This window comes from Dama dama, chromosome 7 (genome assembly GCF_033118175.1).
Source record: "Dama dama isolate Ldn47 chromosome 7, ASM3311817v1, whole genome shotgun sequence".
NCBI classification, from domain to species: Eukaryota; Metazoa; Chordata; class Mammalia; order Artiodactyla; family Cervidae; genus Dama; species Dama dama.
In genome coordinates, this window is record NC_083687.1 from 32941226 (window position 1) to 32955640 (window position 14415).

Below are 14415 nucleotides of genomic sequence, written 5' to 3' on the forward strand. Positions count from 1 at the left end.
GACGTACCCTGCATAGAAGTTTAATAAGCAGGGTGCCAATATACATACAGCTTTGCCCTATGCCTTTCCCAATTTTGAACCAGTCCCTTGTTCCACATCCAGTTCTAACTGTTGCTTCTTGACCCACAGACGGGTTTCCCAGGAGACAGGTAAGGAGACAGTTAGAGTCCTCCAACGTGTTCCAAATCCACCACCCTCACATACCTTTTACCCACTCGTTATCCAGTTTAGCTCTCCACTTACCACAAGCCCAACATTTTTCCAGGCAGGCAGGGTTCTCTTTCCTCTGGGACCAATGGATGAGGACAGAGAGCCGGGCAGGGTCAGATGGTGGCCTAAGGAGAACAGTTTGGTGGGAGGTGGGGGCGGGGGCAGTGGAAAAGATTCCTGGCAACCTTTTGTCAAAAGCGTATTGGATTTTAAGTTGTCTTTCCAAAGTAGTTGCTCAATCAACACCCTTTCTCAAATCCTCAAGAGACACAAAGTAAGGAGTCATTCTGAAAAGGTTTTCTTTCCATGTCTCTGAAGACCCTTTATGATTAACTGACAGCCAAGATTGCTGTCAGTTTATCTTAAAGGGTCTTCAGAGACATGGAAAGAGACTGCCCAAGGTGGTGGATTGATTCAGAATACTTCCTCTCCCTACATGTCTGCAGCACTTTGTCCACTTTGAACAAGAAACACAAGACTGACTTTTTTTTTTTTTTTTTTTTTTTTGAGGCCAGGAATGAAATCTGGACTCCTGTCATCAGTTGACAGCCGTGCATCTCCCATGATTGCTTCCGACTTCAAAGGACAATCCAGTATCATGGTCACTTCTCTGATCACTGTGGGGGTTCTTTCCCCAGCCTTGTGTAGTTTCCCTACCTGTGTGCGCTGACCAGTGTTAAGGTCCATGTGGAGAGCTTCCTGGAGTTTCCTCTTCTCCCGGCTCTCTCCTTTCCGGTGCTCTGTCCTGCCGTCTCCAGCTGTCTTGGTCTCCTGGACTTTATCCGCCCCGACACTTCAACTCAGAGAATTCACCAGCCTCTGCCTGCACTGGGGTCTGGAAACTCTCTCAAGGCAGTAAAAACTCGGGTGCAATCCGAGATCTCACGTCAGTTCCCAGCAAAATTGCTCATTCGTTTCTTTTCTGTCCGGGATTTACCATCCTTCTTTGCCTGATGTTTGGTGTCTGGAAAAGTGTTTCTGATCTGTTTTGCCAGGTTCTGGTTCTTTGAGGCAGGAGGATGCGTCTGATCCTTGTGATTTTGTCTTGGCTGGAAACAGGCCTTTCCGCTCTTTGGAGGAGGACGAGGGGGAAGCTGAGGTCTCTTTGGTTTGTGGGTTTGTGCTCTGGGGTTGCAGGCTGCAGGGGAGCAGAGAGGGGCAGGTTGGTTCGTGCAGCGGCCTGTCCCAGGGGCAGCTGGCATCGCCCTTCTGAGAAACATGGGGCCTCCTGCTGCTTGTGGCAAGCAGTGTGTGCAGATATCGGGCCGGGCTCCAGGGTGCAGCTGGGTCAACCTATGTGAAGGGTTCAGGCTACAGGCCCCAGCGCCGGTCACATGGTCTTCTCCGAGGGGGTGAGTGTGTCAGTGTGAGTGTGTCAGTGTGTGTGTGTGTGTGTGTGTGTGTGTGTGTGTGTGTGCCAGGGCTGATTGTGGGAGAGGAGGGCTCTGCTGGGAGAGCAGGGCCTGAGTCCAGGAGTGCCGAGGGGCTGACGTCACCAAAACGGGCATTCTGATCTCTGGCAGGCCCGCAAGCTGAAGGTGGGCGCCTTCTGATGAGGGGGCGGGAGCCTTGGAAGATGGGCGATCCGCACACTCTTTCCTCGTCACCGCCTGGCTGTCACCCGCAGGGCATCGGAACACACACCTGCTGCACCGGTGCCTCCCCCCGAGTCAATTCTGGTCGTCCTCCTTGGTGGCCGGGTGATGATTGCCACTTGGCAGAGCCTCAGAGGCTGGGACTGGATGAACCAACCAGTGGGACCCGCCCAGCACCTGAGTCCACCGGAGGCACCCCTCTCAGCCCCTTGATGCCTCTAGTCCCCGCCTCCCACCCCCAAGTTCTCCTTTCCTTTAGGTTATTACATCTCCGTGGGACCCTTTCCCCAACACTTTATTAAAGGATATTTTAAAATGTAAAGAGCTTACGTGTAAATTGAGCTGGATGAACTTAACCGAGGTATACTACTCCCACGTGACCACCGCCCAGCTCGAGGCTCAGGACATGCCAATTAGTCCAGAAAATCGCCTTATGCCCCCTCGCCAGTCAGTATTGCCTCCTGCAAGCTCACAGCTGTCTGATTTCTAGCGCCAGGTAAAGTGCCTGCTCTTGAATTTCGCAGAAGGTGAGTCATATAGTATATCCTATGGTAAGACTTTTTTTTTTTTTCCTTTTCTTGCCTAGGACAATAGTTCTGAAAGTGATTTGAGTCTTTACATGTACAATAAGTCGTAGAAGTTTGATCTTCTTATTGCTGGGAGGTTTATTCTTCCGATTTTATAAGCAAACCAAAATTTATCTGTACAAGGAAATGGGACGTTGCTTATGGTACTCACGGTAGGAAAGAGCAGCCCAGCTAGGCCGTCTGTCAGCAGAGTGGCGCAGCGGGAGCGTGCTGGGCCCATAACCCAGAGGTCGATGGATCGAAACCATCCTCTGCTAGGCTTTCTTTTCGTGACTTCCATCCAGTTCGTTTCTCGAGCATCACAGGCACGACACAGTTCATCAGCTTACAGATGCACCTTTCTCCCTTCACCACTTCTAGAACCTTCCTAGTTCCTAATCATTATAAACCAGCAAGCGTTTTCCTTTCCCGTCCTTTTTCTTTTCTTTTCTTTTTCTTTTGTCCTGGGCGGGGGCCCTGGGGCCGGGATGGGGGGAGGGGGTGAGGGTGTAATAACAAAACCGGCCCTCCTCACTCATTTCCAAGAGAGGCAAACCTCTGGTCCTTCTTACTTCGGAATAGTTGACAAGTTTACCGTCCATTTCCAATGGATCAGCACTACTTCTTCCAGGGAATAAAGTACACACTTGACTCCAGTTAAGGTTACGTTTCATATCTTCTTTACACTCGAAAGAAAAAAACTTTTGTTTGTTTTTTTCTTGATTTCTGCCTGAGGACTGGTCCGCGAGTCTCCTACTGTCTGTCCCTTGTCTTTTTATGACTATGCACGCGCTGTGCGACGAGGTGGCCGAGTGGTTAAGGCGATGGACTGCTAATCCATTGTGCTCTGCACGCGTGGGTTCGAATCCCATCCTCGTCGTCCGGTTGGGTTTATGGCTTTCCGTTGTGGCTCAGCTGGTGAAGAAACCACCACCCGCAATGCGGGAGACTTGGATTTGTTCCTTGTGTGGGGGTGATATCCATGCCTTACTTTTCACTCCGACAGTTCTAGTTAACGGGAATGTTTTGTAAATCCTTCTTGAAGGCAATACACATTGCTATTACTTATGAAGATTCCAATCGCATGGACTTTGTGGGAAAAACAGAGGGAAAGGAGTTAAGTTAAAAAACGCAGGAGAATCAGATTACAGAAAATAGAGAAAAACTTCACCGTGACTGTGAGGCAATGTAAGTACTGAAGAAGAATGAGAATTAAAGCTGGAAACACAGCAGGTTAAAAGACTATCAAAGTGTTCCCAAGGAAGGAGGAAAGAACCCGTTCTTTGTGTAAATTCTCTGAAAAAGCCTGCAGTTTGGAAGAATGTTACTGGGCACAAACGTGGAACTATAAGGCTTTCCAAACAGTAATATTTTTTAAAAGTTTTCAGAAATTACAGTTTCCTGTGAGACGAGGTGGCCGAGTGGTTAAGGCGATGGACTGCTAATCCATTGTGCTCTGCACGCGTGGGTTCGAATCCCATCCTCGTCGTCCGGTTGGGTTTATGGCCTTCTGTTGTGGCTCAGCTGGTGAAGAAACCACCACCTGCAATGCGGGAGACTGGGATCAATTCCTGTATGGGGAAGATATCCACTCCAGTGTTTTGGCCTGGAGAATTCCATCAACTATAGTCCACCGGCTCACAAAGAGTGGGACATATCTGAGCAACTTTCACTTCTACATGAGTTACTAAATTTAGATTAAGTTACCTTGAATGTTTTGTAAATCCATGTTGAAAGCAATGCATGTTGCTATTATAAAGACACCAGTCGCATGCACTTTATGGGAAAACAAGCAAAGGAATTTAGTTTGAAAGGCAGGAGAAAATGAAATGAATATGGTAAAATAAAAAGATTTCTGCATCAGAATTCAGCTGGCAAATTCAAGGAGGAAAACGCACAAAAATCTTAGGAAAGTTTTTCTTTCTTTTTTTTTGTACAGTACTGTTTAATGAGTCCTTACACTGTGACAAGAAAATAAAAATCCTCGAAACAACAAGCACCATAAATAATGAGAAAACTTCAAAAAAATCAAATGGGGGAAAAATGTGATACAATTGGGACTGGGAGGATGGTGAGGGAAGTGGGGGAGTGGGAGGGTGAGGTGAGGTGTAGAGGGACCTGCTCTCCTGTACTTATTGCTTTGAAGATGTTCTTATTTGGAAGCCCACTAAACTAACATACTTCAACTTACTTTGCCTGGTTACCCTGTGTTGATCACAACAAACTGTGGAAAATTCTTCAAGAGGTGGGAATACCAGACCACCTGACCTGCCTCCTGAGAAATTTGTTTGCAGGTCAAGAAGCAAGAGTTAGAACTGGACAAAGAAAAACAGAGTGGTTCCAAATCGGGAAAGGAGTAAGGCAAGGCTGTATATTGTCGCTCTGCTTATTTAACTTATATGCAGAGTACATCATGAGAAATCCCGGGCTGGATGAAGCACAAGCTTGAATCAAGATTGCCAGGGGAAATATCAATAACCTCAGACATGCAGATGACACCATCCTTATGGCAGAAAGCAAAGAATAACTAAAGAGCCTCTTGATGGAGGTGAAAGAAGAGAGTGAAAAAGTTGGCTTAAACCTCAACATTCAGAAAACTAAGATCATGGCACCTGGTCCCATCACTTAATGGAAATAGATGGGAAAACAGTGGAAACAGTGAGACCTTTATTGGGGGCGGGGGGTGGGGTCCAAAAATCACTGCAGATGGTGACTGCAGCCATGAAATTAAAAGAAGTTTGCTCCTTGGAAGAAAAGTTATGACTAACCTAGACAGCGTATTAAAAAGCAGAGACATTAGTTTGCCAAAAAGGTCTGTGTAGTCAAAGCTGTGGTTTTCCCAGTAGTCATGTATGGATGTGAGAGTTGGACTATAAAAAAAGCTGAGTGCGGAAGAATTGATGCTTTTGAACTGTGGTGTCAGAGAAGACTCTTGAGAGTCCCTTGGACTGCAAGGAGATCCAACCAGTCCGACTAAAGGAAATCAGTCCTGAATAGTGATTGGAAGGACTTATGCTGAAGCTGAAACTCCAATACTTGGCCCACTTGATGTGAATAACTGACTCACTGGAAAAGACCCTGATACTGGGAAAGATTGAAGGCGGGAGGAGAAGGGGATGACAGAGGATGAGATGGTTAGATGGTATCACTGACTCAGTGGACATCACTGACTCCGGGAGTTGGTGATGGACAGGGAGGACTGGCATGCTGCAGTCCATGGGGTCCCAAACAATCAGACTGGACTGAGCAACTGAACTGTACTGAACTGACCCTCTAAATTGTTCAGAGGAGGGACTAGCTGGGTTCTGACCAAAACTTAGGATCCCTTGACTCTGCAATTTGTGCCACAACATGATAGATATAAGCCATATATCATACCCTAAGAATAGAGAGCAATAGCACTCAGTCAAGCATGGAAGAGCACTAAGCTAAGATCTAGAATGAGTGGAGAATGAAAAGATGTGAAACGAGGGCAGAAGTTGAGAACTAGAGTGTCACCAGTGAGGAATGAGATTATAGAAAATAGAGAAAATCACCACAGAGTGAATACTTGAGTATCCGGGTTGAAAATGAAACTGCAAGAACAAACAAAGTCAGAGGCAGAATGAGGTGAGGTAGAAAAGTTGTATACAGTTCTTTTGTCAAGATACGGAGCAAAATTTGCATTTCCCCTCCACCGGAGGACCGACGAGGATGGGATTCGAACCCACGCGTGCAGAGCACAATGGATTAGCAGTCCATCGCCTTAACCACTCGGCCACCTCGTCTCACAGGAAACTGTAATTTCTGAAAACTTTTAAAAAATATTACTGTTTGGAAAGCCTTATAGTTCCACGTTTGTGCCCAGTACCATTCTTCCAAACTGCAGGCTTTTTCAGAGAATTTACACAAAGAACGGGTTCTTTCCTCCTTCCTTGGGAACACTTTGATAGTCTTTTAACCTGCTGTGTTTCCAGCTTTAATTCTCATTCTTCTTCAGTACTTACATTGCCTCACAGTCACGGTGAAGTTTTTCTCTATTTTCTGTAATCTGATTCTCCTGCGTTTTTTAACTTAACTCCTTTCCCTCTGTTTTTCCCACAAAGTCCATGCGATTGGAATCTTCATAAGTAATAGCAATGTGTATTGCCTTCAAGAAGGATTTACAAAACATTCCCGTTAACTAGAACTGTCGGAGTGAAAAGTAAGGCATGGATATCACCCCCACACAAGGAACAAATCCAAGTCTCCCGCATTGCGGGTGGTGGTTTCTTCACCAGCTGAGCCACAACGGAAAGCCATAAACCCAACCGGACGACGAGGATGGGATTCGAACCCACGCGTGCAGAGCACAATGGATTAGCAGTCCATCGCCTTAACCACTCGGCCACCTCGTCGCACAGCGCGTGCCCAGTCATAAAAAGACAAGGGACAGACAGTAGGAGACTCGCGGACCAGTCCTCAGGCAGAAATCAAGAAAAAAACAAACAAAAGTTTTTTCTTTCGAGTGTAAAGAAGATATGAAACGTAACCTTAACTGGAGTCAAGTGTGTACTTTATTCCCTGGAAGAAGTAGTGCTGATCCATTGGAAATGGACGGTAAACTTGTCAACTATTCCGAAGTAAGAAGGACCAGAGGTTTGCCTCTCTTGGAAATGAGTGAGGAGGGCCGGTTTTGTTATCACACCCTCACCCCCTCCCCCCATCCCGGCCCCAGGGCCCCCGCCCAGGACAAAAGAAAAAGAAAAGAAAAGAAAAGAAAAAGGACGGGAAAGGAAAACGCTTGCTGGTTTATAATGATTAGGAACTAGGAAGGTTCTAGAAGTGGTGAAGGGAGAAAGGTGCATCTGTAAGCTGATGAACTGTGTCGTGCCTGTGATGCTCGAGAAACGAACTGGATGGAAGTCACGAAAAGAAAGCCTAGCAGAGGATGGTTTCGATCCATCGACCTCTGGGTTATGGGCCCAGCACGCTCCCGCTGCGCCACTCTGCTGACAGACGGCCTAGCTGGGCTGCTCTTTCCCTACCATGAGTACCATGAGCAACGTCCCATTTCCTTGTACAGATAAATTTTGGTTTGCTTATAAAATCGGAAGAATAAACCTCCCAGCAATAAGAAGATCAAACTTCTACGACTTATTGTACGTGTAAAGACTCAAATCACTTTCAGAACTATTGTCCTAGGCAAGAAAAAGAAAAAAAAAAAAAAAAGTCTTACCATAGGATATGCTATATGACTCACCTTCTGCGAAATTCAAGAGCAGGCACTTTACCTGGCGCTAGAAATCAGACGGCTGTGAGCTTGCAGGAGGCAATACTGACTGGCGAGGGGGCATAAGGCGATTTTCTGGACTAATTGGCATGTCCTGAGCCTCGAGCTGGGCGGTGGTCACGTGGGAGTAGTATACCTCGGTTAAGTTCATCCAGCTCAATTTACACGTAAGCTCTTTACATTTTAAAATATCCTTTAATAAAGTGTTGGGGAAAGGGTCCCACGGAGATGTAATAACCTAAAGGAAAGGAGAACTTGGGGGTGGGAGGCGAGGACTAGAGGCATCAAGGGGCTGAGAGGGGTGCCTCCGGTGGACTCAGGTGCTGGGCGGGTCCCACTGGTTGGTTCATCCAGTCCCAGCCTCTGAGGCTCTGCCAAGTGGCAATCATCACCCGGCCACCAAGGAGGACGACCAGAATTGACTCGGGGGGAGGCACCGGTGCAGCAGGTATGTGTTCCGATGCCCTGCGGGTGACAGCCAGGCGGTGACGAGGAAAGAGTGTGCGGATCGCCCATCTTCCAAGGCTCCCGCCCCCTCATCAGAAGGCGCCCACCTTCAGCTTGCGGGCCTGCCAGAGATCAGAATGCCCGTTTTGGTGACGTCAGCCCCTCGGCACTCCTGGACTCAGGCCCTGCTCTCCCAGCAGAGCCCTCCTCTCCCACAACCAGCCCTGGCACACACACACACACACACACACACACACACACACACACACTGACACACTCACACTGACACACTCACCCCCTCGGAGAAGACCATGTGACCGGCGCTGGGGCCTGTAGCCTGAACCCTTCACATAGGTTGACCCAGCTGCACCCTGGAGCCCGGCCCGATATCTGCACACACTGCTTGCCACAAGCAGCAGGAGGCCCCATGTTTCTCAGAAGGGCGATGCCAGCTGCCCCTGGGACAGGCCGCTGCACGAACCAACCTGCCCCTCTCTGCTCCCCTGCAGCCTGCAACCCCAGAGCACAAACCCACAAACCAAAGAGACCTCAGCTTCCCCCTCGTCCTCCTCCAAAGAGCGGAAAGGCCTGTTTCCAGCCAAGACAAAATCACAAGGATCAGACGCATCCTCCTGCCTCAAAGAACCAGAACCTGGCAAAACAGATCAGAAACACTTTTCCAGACACCAAACATCAGGCAAAGAAGGATGGTAAATCCCGGACAGAAAAGAAACGAATGAGCGATTTTGCTGGGAACTGACGTGAGATCTCGGATTGCACCCGAGTTTTTACTGCCTTGAGAGAGTTTCCAGACCCCAGTGCAGGCAGAGGCTGGTGAATTCTCTGAGTTGAAGTGTCGGGGCGGATAAAGTCCAGGAGACCAAGACAGCTGGAGACGGCAGGACAGAGCACCGGAAAGGAGAGAGCCGGGAGAAGAGGAAACTCCAGGAAGCTCTCCACATGGACCTTAACACTGGTCAGCGCACACAGGTAGGGAAACTACACAAGGCTGGGGAAAGAACCCCCACAGTGATCAGAGAAGTGACCATGATACTGGATTGTCCTTTGAAGTCGGAAGCAATCATGGGAGATGCACGGCTGTCAACTGATGACAGGAGTCCAGATTTCATTCCTGGCCTCAAAAAAAAAAAAAAAAAAAAGTCAGTCTTGTGTTTCTTGTTCAAAGTGGACAAAGTGCTGCAGACATGTAGGGAGAGGAAGTATTCTGAATCAATCCACCACCTTGGGCAGTCTCTTTCCATGTCTCTGAAGACCCTTTAAGATAAACTGACAGCAATCTTGGCTGTCAGTTAATCATAAAGGGTCTTCAGAGACATGGAAAGAAAACCTTTTCAGAATGACTCCTTACTTTGTATCTCTTGAGGATTTGAGAAAGGGTGTTGATTGAGCAACTACTTTGGAAAGACAACTTAAAATCCAATACGCTTTTGACAAAAGGTTGCCAGGAATCTTTTCCACTGCCCCCGCCCCCACCTCCCACCAAATTGTTCTCCTTAGGCCACCATCTGACCCTGCCCGGCTCTCTGTCCTCATCCATTGGTCCCAGAGGAAAGAGAACCCTGCCTGCCTGGAAAAATGTTGGGCTTGTGGTAAGTGGAGAGCTAAACTGGATAACGAGTGGGTAAAAGGTATGTGAGGGTGGTGGATTTGGAACACGTTGGAGGACTCTAACTGTCTCCTTACCTGTCTCCTGGGAAACCCGTCTGTGGGTCAAGAAGCAACAGTTAGAACTGGATGTGGAACAAGGGACTGGTTCAAAACTGGGAAAGGCATAGGGCAAAGCTGTATGTATATTGGCACCCTGCTTATTAAACTTCTATGCAGGGTACGTCATGTGAAATGCCGGGCTGGGTGAATCACAAGCTGGAATCAAGATTGCCAGGAGAGCTATCAACAACCTCAGATAGGCAGATGATAGCACTCTGATGGCAGAAGGCGAAGAGGAACTGAAGAGCCTCTTGATGAGGGTGAAAGAGGAGAGTGAAAAAGCTGGCTTAAACCTCAACATTCAGAAAACTAAGGTCATGGCATCCGGTCCCATCATTTCATGGCAAACAGAAGGGGAAAACTCCAAAATCAATGCGGACGGTGACCGCAGCCACGAGATTAAAAGACGCTTGCTCCTTGGAAGAAAAGCTATGACCAACCTAGACGGCGTATTAAAAAGCGGAGCTGTAACTTTGCCGACAAAGGACCGTCCAGTCAAAGCTATGGGTTCTCCCATAGTCATGGACGGATGTGAGAGCTGGACCATAAAGAAGGCTGAGCGCGAAAGAATTCGTGCTGGAGAAGACTTGAGAGTTCTTTGGACTGCAAGGAGATCAAAGCAGTCAATCCTAAAGGAAACCCACCCCGAGTATTCATTGGAAGGACTGTCGCTGAAGCTGAAGCTCAAACACTTTGGCCACCCGATGCGAAGAGCCAACTCACTGGAAAAGACTGAAGGCAAAAGCAGAAGGCGTCGGCAGAAGACGACGTGGTTAGCCAGCATCCTCCAGGAGACACTGGAGGACTGATGAGGCTGGCGTCCCGGCGGAACAGCCGCAACCGCAAGGGAACTCTACGCACGATCTTCGGGACCTACGTGTAGGCTAAGTGGTACGTTGCCTCGGAAAACAGTTGGCAGCCTCCCGGAGGAGGTGACCAAAGAGAACAGTGGCCCGTACGGGGATCGAACCCGCGACCTTGGCGTTATTAGCACCACGCTCTAACCAACTGAGCTAACCGGCCTCTGTCTGCGCAAGTTCTCCTCTCTCCTTCCTTTCCTCTTAACGCCTCTTCCGCCCCGGCTCCCCCTCCAAAATCTCAAGTTCCAACTGACCCTTACTGTTGCTTCTCCTAAGAGAGTTTCGTCATTGTCGTTGCCTTCCATCCTTAGTCAAAAGAATGAGACGCCGAGACGCTTTCTCGGAGAAGAAACCAAAGGAAAAGAAGGCACAATTGGTTTTCGGTCGTATTCCTTGACGTGAACGAGGAAACCGAAGTTTTTCTCGGAGGAAGCTGCGGCCTACGGAAGAATTTGCTGTTGTGTAAAAGGCTCGCAGAAAGCGCCTTAAGCTGGGCTGAGTGCAGGCTCTGCCGTAGGAGATGGAATACGGTGCCTGAAGACGAGTTCGATGGGTCGGATCGTCGGTAGTTCCCCCAGGTTTACGGGTGAGGCTCGGTGAGAGTTCGGAAGCCTCCTCATCTACCGAGTTTCTCGGAAGTTTCCTGCTGCTGCTGCTAAGTCGCTTCAGCCGTGTCCGACTCTGTGCGACCCCATAGACGGCAGCCCACCAGGCTCCCCCGGCCCTGGGACTCTCCAGGCAAGAACACTGGAGTGGGTTACCATTTCCCTCTCCAGCGCACGAAAGTGAAGAGTGAAAGTGAAGTCGCTCAGTCGTGTCCGACTCTCAGCGACCTCATGGACTGCAGCCTACCAGGCTCCTCCGTCCATGGGATTTTCCAGGCAAGAGTACTGGAGTTGGGTGCCATTGCCTTCTCCGGGAAGTTTCCTGAGAACGGTTCAAAATGCAAACCCCGAAGCATTTTTCCTGTTTCCGCCCGGTTTCGAACCGGGGACCTTTCGCGTGTGAGGCGAACGTGATAACCACTACACTACGGAAACTTGCTTTCTCCCCTCCTAGTCGTTTTCTTCCGCCCTCCAATGGTGTCCCATGGAGAAGGAAAGGGCAACCCACTCTAGTGTTCTTGCCTGGAGAATCCCATGGAGGGAGGAGCCTGGTAGGCTACAGTCCACCGGGTCACAAAGGAGACTCCCGGCTAGCCCAAGCTGACCACACCGAATCGGTTTTCTCTTTCAGGAAATGATCGACGTTGAGTGCGCCCTCCTATCACGACCAGCAATGCTACAGTCAATGAGTCACACTAAGCAAATACTACCTCTAAGCGAAGAATTCCTTGCCAGAGGCAGAGCAGACGTTTTAGGCAGCGTCCGGGTACAGTAGACGTCGGGAATCTGCTCGACTTTTGTCTTGTGTGGGTTTGTGTGACCTTAGGAAGTTCTGTGACCGCCATCTCTCGAGTGCCAGAAAAGGACTGCAATGATTGAAGTTGATTCAATGATCCTGGGTGAAAAGTAAGCGAGATTCGGTGCCCTCGAACTCTAGCAGCTGCCCATTCTGTGACGGGCAGTGTTTGGCTGATAGAAACCGAGGGGCGGAGAGGGGCAAATGCCCACTGGTCTGCCAGGCAGTCCTTACTTGTCCCCTCTGACCTCAATTCTGCGCCAGTTGAGCACAAATCAACCAGAGTCAGACAAGAATTGCTGTGGTCGGTAACATCCTCAAGGCACTAACACCGCGGTGGTAGATATCATCAGGAACATCCAAAGTCAGTTTGTTTCTCCGGGGCAAGCTGAGCTAACGAATCTCCGAGCCATGGACTACCTGGGCAGAGAATGGCAAACCGGAACCATCCTGAATCCAGAAATGTCAAGAGTCGGTGATCAGTCCCAGATTCTTTGGTCTTCCGCTTAAAACAAACAGAGAGACAGACAAACAACAACAACAAACACCGCTAACTGACAGACCAAGAGGGAGTGGACGTGAGGCTCGTCTCCCGCTCCCTCGCTTGGCGCCCTTTGTTCCAAAGGGCTGCTGTCCGAGTTTGGTTTTGTATGCAGAGGTCACAGCAGGGGTTTGTTGGGTTCCGCGTGGAACAGCCCTCTGAGGACCACGAAAAAGAAATGTAACCAGGGCAAGTAGAGGACTAAATTTGGAAGAAGGGGTTTCCGTGGCCGGTTAGCTCAGCTGGTTAGAGCGTGGTGCTAATAACGCCAAGGTCGCGGGTTCGATCCCCGTACGGGCCAAGGGGACTTTTGCTCCTTACCACTCAAGGTCTTACCCATTTGAACCCTGGATTTGTGCGTAACTTATTAAAGAAAACAAACAAACAAACAAAAACACCAAAACACCGGCGTATTACTCCTCCCTTTTGGAACTGTCCTACCAGCACTCTTCTGGAAGTCAGGGTGCAGGGCCAGCTCCCATATCCGGTGCGCACCACCCTGGACTTTCTTGGATTTAACAGTTCCTCAGTCAAAGCCACTCTTCTTTCTATTCGGAAGGGGGGAGGAGGGTGGTGAAGGGTCACCCAGTGGGAATAAGGTGTGAAGAAACCTGCCGAGCCTTTTCTCTTCTTACTTTCTTTCTCTTTCTTGTTGCTCGTCCTCCTTTTCTTTTTTCTTAAAGCCTCTTTGATGTGCAACTCAGTACAGGTGTCCCTATGTGGTCCTTTCTCCGCATTTGCTGTGGGAGATGGAAACCAGAAAATGCTTGATTGTGGATGTTCCAGTGATAGCCTTTGAAGGGTCCTTCGCACTCCCACAAGAGGCAGGATGGCCCCACGGGGTAACAAGAAGCAAGGTCGAGCGAGCTTTTCGTAGCGCTTGTGAGCCGCCAAAGCTTGAAGAGTTTGGGTGTGGTTCAAGGGCAGGAAGATGAGTTGTCAAAAAGGTTTCGAGCCAGCCAGGAGTCGAACCTAGAATCTTCTGATCCGTAGTCAGACGCGTTATCCATTGCGCCACTGGCCCCCTGCGACAGGAAGGCTTAAGCGTGTCTCTTTCAGCGAGGCCTCTGAAGTCGCTGGTTCTGCTATGGAGATAGAAATAACCCCGGAACTGACGACTCGCACCCATTCACTTCATTTAGGGTTAGTGTATGTACTACAACGTTGTTTTCCAGGTCTACATTTTGGATTACAAGCAAATCTAACCCTTAGAACATTCCATACATGATAGAAAGAAGTCACTCCTTGCAAGCAAGGTTTCTGCTGTGAGTGCTCCTGGTTAATTTCTGCTCCCTGTTAATCTGCCGTGCTTCCACCTCCCTCATCTATTCTACACTTCTTTGGGGCCCTGATGATGTGTCTGCGGATGGTTACTGACTGCCCAGTATTCTCTTTAACTAAGTGTTAGACAATAAAGTACATCTTTTTGATCTGGAAGTGCATTTGGCCATAAGAATCACATTCTTCTCTTAGCGTTAAAAGAGTAATTAATACTCCCTAAGAGGGAGAATCATGGCCAAATTCTATGATAAATCATGCATCGGATAAAAGCATGCAGAAGCCAATGGTAAAGGCAAAAAGAGGCAAGAAGGCACGAAAGGTATACTCAAAGGCGCAGAAATCACATTAGGCAGAGACTGCTGGGATTCAGGAAATGATTGAATACCACATAAAATTGAAACAGACAGACATGCTCTCTTTAGACCCCGTGGTTATATGCTGCTTTTCGTTTTCAAGTTGGGCATAAGGAACACCTCTAAATATACAAGTGCCTTGAGAGAAGGATTTTGTGTGTTGAGAGAGACAGGGCACAGTA

At 48.7% G+C, this 14415-nt stretch overlaps 10 non-coding genes across 10 annotated transcripts; 4 read left to right on the plus strand and 6 right to left on the minus strand.

Annotated features, from left to right (window-relative positions):
* The first annotated feature begins 2577 nt into the window (after positions 1-2577).
* TRNAM-CAU (transfer RNA methionine (anticodon CAU)) lies at positions 2578-2649 on the plus strand. The gene has a single exon. It is a non-coding gene; the product is annotated as a tRNA-Met (tRNA).
* Positions 2650-3169: 520 nt separating this feature from the next.
* TRNAS-GCU (transfer RNA serine (anticodon GCU)) lies at positions 3170-3251 on the plus strand. Its single transcript has one exon. It is a non-coding gene; the product is annotated as a tRNA-Ser (tRNA).
* Positions 3252-3778: 527 nt separating this feature from the next.
* TRNAS-GCU (transfer RNA serine (anticodon GCU)) lies at positions 3779-3860 on the plus strand. Its single transcript has one exon. It is a non-coding gene; the product is annotated as a tRNA-Ser (tRNA).
* Positions 3861-6056: 2196 nt separating this feature from the next.
* On the minus strand, positions 6057-6138 carry TRNAS-GCU (transfer RNA serine (anticodon GCU)). Its single transcript has one exon. It is a non-coding gene; the product is annotated as a tRNA-Ser (tRNA).
* A 527-nt stretch (positions 6139-6665) lies between these two features.
* TRNAS-GCU (transfer RNA serine (anticodon GCU)) lies at positions 6666-6747 on the minus strand. The gene has a single exon. It is a non-coding gene; the product is annotated as a tRNA-Ser (tRNA).
* Positions 6748-7271: 524 nt separating this feature from the next.
* On the minus strand, positions 7272-7343 carry TRNAM-CAU (transfer RNA methionine (anticodon CAU)). The gene has a single exon. It is a non-coding gene; the product is annotated as a tRNA-Met (tRNA).
* A 3403-nt stretch (positions 7344-10746) lies between these two features.
* Positions 10747-10820, minus strand: TRNAI-AAU (transfer RNA isoleucine (anticodon AAU)). Its single transcript has one exon. It is a non-coding gene; the product is annotated as a tRNA-Ile (tRNA).
* An 804-nt stretch (positions 10821-11624) lies between these two features.
* On the minus strand, positions 11625-11697 carry TRNAV-CAC (transfer RNA valine (anticodon CAC)). The gene has a single exon. It is a non-coding gene; the product is annotated as a tRNA-Val (tRNA).
* A 1129-nt stretch (positions 11698-12826) lies between these two features.
* TRNAI-AAU (transfer RNA isoleucine (anticodon AAU)) lies at positions 12827-12900 on the plus strand. The gene has a single exon. It is a non-coding gene; the product is annotated as a tRNA-Ile (tRNA).
* A 650-nt stretch (positions 12901-13550) lies between these two features.
* TRNAR-ACG (transfer RNA arginine (anticodon ACG)) lies at positions 13551-13623 on the minus strand. The gene has a single exon. It is a non-coding gene; the product is annotated as a tRNA-Arg (tRNA).
* Between the last annotated feature and the right edge of the window lie 792 nt (positions 13624-14415).